The sequence below is a fragment of the Equus asinus genome, chromosome 26, assembly GCF_041296235.1.
Source record: "Equus asinus isolate D_3611 breed Donkey chromosome 26, EquAss-T2T_v2, whole genome shotgun sequence".
NCBI lineage: Eukaryota > Metazoa > Chordata > Mammalia > Perissodactyla > Equidae > Equus > Equus asinus.
In genome coordinates, this window is record NC_091815.1 from 32,451,983 (window position 1) to 32,459,169 (window position 7,187).

Below are 7,187 nucleotides of genomic sequence, written 5' to 3' on the forward strand. Positions count from 1 at the left end.
TAAAAAATCATGTAAGATATGTTAAAAGCTTTAGATAAAAGGAGGGATAAACAATGTCTATAAATGAAGAGATAAACTAAATAAAATATGCCAATTCTCCATTAATTATTCTGTAAAATTACTGTAATGACAATTATAAAAATACTGACAATAACAAGTGTCACTGAGGATATGGAGTAACAGAGAACATAAATTGATAGATCCACTCTGGAAAATAGTTTGATATTATCTTTTAAAAGCAAAAATTCATATTCACTACGCTTTAGCAGTTCTGTACTCAGGTACATAAACCAGAAAGAAAGTCACGCACACGAGCACCAGAGAAGCATTATTCTGAATAGCCTTAAATTTGAAACACCTCACTCAAATTTGTAACTTTGGACATACAAAGTTTTGGGAGAAGCATTGGATGAAAAAACTAATTGCTTCAGTGATGCGTGCAAATAACAATCAGGGTTCATTCCTTTTGATTCTCCCCTTGGCCAAACCTAACCTATGGTTGGCCTGAGTAGACGGGACTCAGAGTGGAGGACCGCACAGTCCCTGAAGGCATGCTGGGTGTATTTTGCATAGGATATTCTAGGGGTCAAGGCTCCCAGAGCATTGGTGATGCAAGGGTTGGAAACTCCAGGAGTCCTGTAGATTCCTTACCTTGCTGAGGAGGAAATGTGTCCAGAGCTCCCTAAGGCTTTTTTTTTTTTTTAAATCATATATGATCCAGAGCTCCGCTTTAAGATTTAGGGTCCAGAGAATGGTTTCTTGTTTCCTAAGTCTAAGGACACTATTTCCTGGGACTTAAATTCCCAAGGTTTTTTCATCAGTATGGGGGAGTTTGGATAGAACTTCTACAGGGCTGCAGATAGCTCAGGATATTGATATTAGTTGATAGTGATAAAGATTTTGGTGTCGGTGGTTCTTGACTGTATAAGAAAGATGTCTGTGTGTGAGTTTTAAGGCACAGATAAGCAAGATATTGGAATAGTGCTGAGGTTTACAGGATATGTCTTCATCACCCACCTCTGTGGATGGGACTTTCCTGGATTCCTGATGACAACTGAAGCACAATTTAGACTATTTTAGACACCAAATGGCAAGATCAAGTATAACATCGATGAGGGAGATGTTCTCTTCATGTCTGGGCTTCTACCGTAGGGTTTCACTCTTGTCTTTTTCCAAAAGAGTAACCTGAAGGAAAGCAAGAGAGAAGATTGATGAGTTCAGCCAGGATTAACTCAATAAGAAATACAGCTGCCAGGCTTTGAAGATTGGACTTTATGCTGAGGGCAAACAATTCAGGAAATGTGAATTGTTCAATATCTAACAGATGATTGCAACATAGCCCAGAAGGGCCAAAGAGCATGAGGTGAGGACACCAATAACGAGTCTGTTATGTGAATTTATGTTTAGATGTGGCTCTGGTTAATAAAGAACCAATGGAAAGGTTGGCAAATAAATACTCATTATTTAACAAAGGTTTATTAGCTACTATGAGGCAATCACTACTCTAGGACCTGGGGTCAAGAATGAACAACTCAAAGAGTTTACATTTTAGTGGGAAGATACACATGCAATAAACACATAAATAAAATACACACTCATTGGTGATGAGTATAAAGGAAAAAAAAGATGAGACTACAGAGATGGTGAAAGAGCTTATCTATATCACACTGAAAAGGAAGACTTCCCTGCATACAGAGACATTTTAGCAGACACCAGAAGGAAAGTGTTAATCAAGGTCACGCAACTTAGATAATAAATAGATAAAAGAAAGTGGTGAGGGACATGGGGGAGTGGCTTGGGAAATAGACGACACGTGTGAGATTTCAGAGTCATGCTAACTTTGGGAGAAGGGTGGTTTTATTTATTGAATAAGATCAACCTGTAGTGGGAGCAGTCTGAGATATGGGGCAAAATGTCTTCCAATTTGAACATATTGAATTAGAGGTGAATCTCCAGTGAAGAGGTCCATGGACTGTTAGAGAATCAAGTCTGAATCTAGCAATACATACCATAGCCGAGTTTTCAAAAAAGAAAAATCAAACAGTTTTGAGAAAAATCACAAAATTTCAAGTATCTGAGACAGACTAGAAATTTTGCATAATTAAAAGCACAGAGAATGTAGGATAATGTCTGCATTTTTTGAGACAGATAGGACAAGAGGATTAAGGGAGTTTTATAAAGACACATCTAAAACATGATGGAAAGTCAGGATTTTGTTGTCTGGGAAGCCAATGAAAAGCTGACTTTCAGAAACCCACAAATGAGGAGATTAGAGAAGATTCCAGTGCTCTCTGTTAGAATTAGAAAGGCCCTGGAGACTCAGAACGTAGCTAGGATGGTTTATGACGGGGCAAGATGAAAGGCTGGCTGGGGTTCTTGGTCCATAGGAGAGAATGTGGACTTTGAAAAATTTTGTTCCAACGGTGATGGGGCCCTATACTCCCAGGATGGCATAACATAGAGATCTCAGCTTGGGTGTAAGACGAAGTCTGACAAAGGCCTCTGACAATCCCCCAGCTTCCATGTTTTAAGTTCACTCACCGTTTCCTTGGGTGAACCATTCAAAATATTATTCCAGTGACTCTGGCTTCTTAATAAAATTGAATATGTTCCAGAAAAAAATAACCAGACACGAGAACATCTCTGGGATTTCTGATGAGATAAATCACCTTAAAGAGAAAAATGCTATAGTGAAAAATTGATACAGTCATCTCCTATCCTTCCTGATTTTCAGAAAAATGGAGACAATCCAGTTCCTAGGAAATGCCAATAAACATCAATGGATTCTTTCAAAAAATTAGTTAATGTGTTCATTAACTAAATGCATATTTTTAGGTTCCTATGAACCATTCACTGGAGTAATGCTAAGAATATAATAATAGAAGAGGAAAGCATTGTCCTTTCTCTCTTAGATATCATAGTCTACTCAAAATAGGAAGCAACCAAAGGTTTTAAAAGGTGAATGCTATTGGGGCCAGCCCGGTGGCTCAGCTGTTAGGTTCACACGTTCCACTTCAGCTGCCCGGGGTTTGCTGGTTTGGATCCCAGGTGCAGACATGGCAAGCCATGCTGTGGCAGGCGTCCCACATAGAAAGTAGAGGAAGATGGGCACGGATGTTAGCTCAGGGCCAGTCTTCCTCAGCAAAAAGAGGAGGATTGGCAGCAGATGTTAGCTCAGGGCTAATCTTCGTCAAAGAAAAAAAATCATCCCAGCCTGGAGATTTCTTTTTCAGAAGGTATTGAACTATGAGTCCAATGTCTTTGTTAATTACAGGACCATTTAGGTTATCTGTTTCATCTTGGGTGACTTTTGGTGGTTTGTGTTTTTTGAGGAATTGGTCCATTTAATATAAATTGTTGAGTTTATGTACATACTTGTTCATAGCACTCCATTATTATCTTTTAAATATCTGTGGGGTCTTGTCATATCTCCTCTTACATTCCTAACTGATAACTGTCTTTTCTCTTTCTCTCAATAAGTCTTGATAGAGTTTTATCAAGTTGATTAGTTTTCAAAGTACTAGCTTTTGTTTCATTGGTTTCTCTATAGTTTTCAATTTTATTGAATTTTTGCTCTTATCTTTATTATTTCTTTCCTTCTTCTTGCTTTGTGTTCATTTTGCCCCTCTTTTTTGAACCTTTTTGAGGTAGAAGTTTTTATCACTGATTTTACGCTTTTCTTTTTCATTCTTTTTTAAAAGGGGAAAATATGTACTTATTCTTAACTAGTTAATTAATTAATTTTCTACTGTGGTATGAACGCTTAATGTGAGATCTACCGGCTACAAAATTTTAAATGCACAATATAGAATTGTTAACTATAATAGGCACAATATTGTACAGCAAATCTCTAGAACTTAGTCATCTTGTATAACTAAAACTTTATAGCCATTAAATGGCAACTCGTCATGTCTCTCTTCCCCTGATACCTGGCAACTACCATTCTACTGTCTCTTTCTATGCTTATGACTACTTTAGATACCTCTTATAAGTGGAATCATGCAGTATTTGTCCTTCTCTGGCCTATTTCACTTAGCATATAGTCCTGCAGCTTCCTTCATGAGGTTGCAAATGGCAGACTTTCCTTCTTCTGTAAGGCTCAGTAATATTCCATTCTATGCATAGACCACAATTTCTCTATCCACTCATTTCTCAATGGACATTTAGGTTGTCTCCATGTCTTGGCTATTGAGAATAATGCCACATTGAATGTGGGAGTGCGGACATCTCTTTGAGATTATGATTTGACTCTTTTGGATATATATCTAGGAATGGGATTGCTGGGTCATATAGTATCATATAACAGTATATCTATCTATCTATCTATCATCTATCTATCTATCTATCTATATCTATATCTATCTATCTATCTATACTATATATCATATAGTATTTTTAATTTTGGGGGAACCTCCAAACTGTTTTCCATAATTGCTGCACCAATTTACATTCCCACCAACAGTGTACAAAGGTCCTAATTTTTCCACATCCTCACAAACATTTGTTATATTTTCAGGGTTTTTTGGTAACAAGTACCCTAACAGGTTTGAGGTGATAGCTTCTTGTGGTTCTGATTTGCATTTCCCTGATGATTAGTAATGTTGAGTACCTTTGGATGTACCTGTTGGACATTTGTATATCTTCTTTGCAAAAATGTCTATCCAGATCCTCTACCCATTTTTTAATCAGATTGTTTGTCTTTTTTGGTTCTTGAGTTGTATGAGTTCTTTATGTATTTTGAATATTAACCCCTTATCATGTATATGATTTTCGAATATTTTCTCCCATTCCATTGGTTGCCTTTTCATTTTTTGATGGTCTCGTTTGCTGTGCATAAGATTTTAGTTTGAAATAATCTCACTTGTATATTGTTGCTTTCATTGCCTTTGCTTTTGGTGTCAAATCCAGACAATCTTTCCCAAAACCAATATCAAAGATCTTTTCCTCTATGTTCTCTTCTAGGATTTTTATGGTTTCAGGTCTTACAGTCAAGTTTTCAGTCCGTTTTGAATTAAATTTTGTGTGTGGTGTAAGATAGGGGTCCAGTTTCATTCTGTTGCACGTGGCTGTCTAGTTTTCCCAACATCATTTGTTGAAGAGACTGTTCTTCCTTATTGTATAGTCTCAGCTACTTTGTCATAAATTAATTAACCATGTATGTGTGGGTTTATTTCTGGAGTCTCTATTTTGTTCCATTGATCTATGTGTCTTTTTTTTTATGCCAGTACCATACTGTTGTGATTACTTTGGCTTTGTAATATAGTTTGAAATCACATAGTGTGATAACCTTAGCTTTGTTCTTCTTTCTCAAGATTGCTTTGGCTATTCAGGGTCTTTTGACATTCCATACCAATTTTAGAATTGTTTTTCCTATTTCTGTGAAAAATGCTGTTCAAATTTTGATAGGGATTGCATTGAATCTGTGGATGGCTTTGGTTAGTGTGGACATTTTAACAGTATTAATTCTTCCAATCCATGAGCATGGAATAACTTTCCATTTATTTCTGTCTTCTTCAAGTCCTTTCATCAAGGTTTTATAGCTTGCAGCATACAGATCTTTCACCTTCTTTCTTCCTAGGTATTTATTCTTTTGTGCAAATGTAAATGGGATTGTTTTCTGAATTTCTCTGACAGTTCGTTGTTAGTGTATAGAAATGCCACTGATTTTGTATATTGATCTTGTATCCTGCAACTTTACTGAATTTGTTGATTTGTTCTAAAGTTTTTTGTGGACTCTTTAGGGTTTTCTACATATAATATCATGTCATCTGCTAATAGACACAGTTTTACTTCTTCCTTTCCAGTTTGGATGCCTTTTATTTCTTTTTCTTGTGTGATTGCTGCCACTAGGACTTTTACTACAATGTTGAATAAAAGTGGTGAGAGTGGGAATCCTTGTCTTGTTCCTGATCTTAGAGGAAATGATTTCAGCTTTTCACTGTTGAATAATATGATGTTGGCTGTGAGCTTGTCATATATGGCTTTTATGGTATTGAACTATGTTCAATCTATATCTAGTTTGCAGAGAATTTTTATCACGAATCAATGTTGAATTTTGTGAAATGCCTTCTCTGCATCTATTGACGATCATGTGATTTTTATCCTTCATTTTGTTAATGTGATGTATCACATTGATTAATTTGTGGATGTTGAACCATCCTTGTATTCCTGGAATAAGTCACACTTGATCATGGTGTATGATCTTTGTAATGCACTGTTGAACTGGGTTTGTTAATATTTTTTTGAGGATTTTTGCATCTATGTTCATCAGGGATATTGGCCTATCATTTTCTTTTCTTGAAGAGTCTTTGTCTGATTTTGGTATCAGCATAATGCTGGCCTCATCAAATGAGCTTGGGAGTGTTGGCTACTCTTCAATTTTTTTGGAAGGGTTTGAGTAGGATTCATATTATTTTTTAAAAGTTTGGTAGATCTTACCAGTGAAGCTGTCTGTTTCTGGACTTTTGTTTGTTGGGGGATTTTGATTACTGATTTAATATCCTTACTAGTAGTTAGTCTGTTCAAATTATCTATTTCTTCATCATTCATTCTTGGTTAGGTTCTATGTTTCTAGGAATTTCCCATTTCTTCTAGGTAGTCCTGGTGGTATTTCACGCTCATAGTAGTCTCTTTGATCCTTTGTGTTTCTTTGGTATCAGTTGTAATGTATCTTCTTTCATTTGTAATTTTATTGATTTGATTCCTCTGGTTTTTTTCTTGGTGAGTCTAACTAAAGTTTTGTCTATTGTGTTTATATTTCAGAAAACTAGCTTTCAATTTCATTGATCTTTTGTATCGTCTTTTCAGTCTCTATTTCATTTATCCGCTCTGATCTTTGTTATTTCTTTCCTTCTATTAACTTCTGGCTCAGTTTGTTCTTCTCTTTCTAGTTCCTTGAGTTGTAGATCCAGGTTAGTTGAGATATTTCCTGTATCCCAATGTGGGCATTTATAACTATAAACTTCTTCTTAGAACTGCTTTTGCTTCATCCCTTTAAGTTTTGATATGTTGGATTTCCATTTTAACTTGTCTCTAGATATTATTTTATTTATCTTTCAATTTCTTCTTTGACCCACTGGTTGTTGAGTAGCATGTTGTTTAATCTCCACATTTTGGAAATTTTCTAGTTTTCCTCACTTAATTGATTTCTAGTTTCATGCCACTGTGATTGGAAAAGATACTTGATG